The sequence below is a fragment of the Spinacia oleracea genome, chromosome 3 (assembly GCF_020520425.1).
Source record: "Spinacia oleracea cultivar Varoflay chromosome 3, BTI_SOV_V1, whole genome shotgun sequence".
Classification (NCBI taxonomy): Eukaryota; Viridiplantae; Streptophyta; class Magnoliopsida; order Caryophyllales; family Amaranthaceae; genus Spinacia; species Spinacia oleracea.
In genome coordinates, this window is record NC_079489.1 from 113,068,986 (window position 1) to 113,069,800 (window position 815).

The 815-nt window shown below is 46.3% G+C and overlaps 1 pseudogene; it reads left to right on the forward strand.

Annotated features, from left to right (window-relative positions):
- Positions 1-474: 474 nt before the first annotated feature.
- On the forward strand, positions 475-575 carry LOC130471112 (uncharacterized; annotated as a pseudogene).
- Positions 576-815: the final 240 nt, after the last annotated feature.

The following is an 815-nucleotide window of genomic DNA, read 5'->3' on the forward strand; positions in this document are numbered from 1 at the left end:
AATGACAAGTTATGAACTAAAGGGCATGCATCGGGGGAATGATTATAGTCTTGGCAATTTTCACAAAAGAATGTGCCCGGAGGCATTGAGCCATAAGAACTAACCTTGCCCTTCCCCTTATTGAGAAGAGTGGCCGAAGGAGATGGAATTGTGGACGGAGATGGTGGCTTGCTTGCTGCACTTCCCGCAAATGGTGTATTCTCAAGCTTCTCTAATCCCGAGCTAAGCTTCTCTATCATCCGTGCTTGCTCTATGGCGTACACCGAACCCTTTTCATCCTCAATCCTACTTTTCCCATCATAACTTCTTTCACCTACATGCCAAGATTGGTAGTTTTGAACTACATCTTCAATTATCTCCTCAATTTGATCTTCCGTTTTGTTCATGATGGGGCCTCCCGCGCCCGCATCCAAACTTGTTTTCGAGCTTGGACTCAATCCTAGGTAAAAAGTTTGTAGCAACAACCACTTGGGAATCCCATGATGAGGGCATTCCCTTTGGTACTCCTTGAATCGGTCCCAAGCCTCGAAAAGCGATTCATCACGGCCTTGCTCAAATGATTGAATCTTGTGGCGAAACTCCGCCGTCTTCCCATGAGAATAGAACTTGTTCAAGAAGGCACTAGTTACTTCGTTCCATGTGCGAAGTGAGTTGGGCTTGACCTCCTTGTCAAGCCAATCACTAGCACGCCCAAGCAAAGAGAAGCGGAACAAAGTCAACCTCACATAATCCGAGGTCACACCGTTGTGTTTTATTGTGTCACAATAGTGTTCAAACTGCTTGAGATGCTCGTGAGGCGACTCATTGCTTTTCCC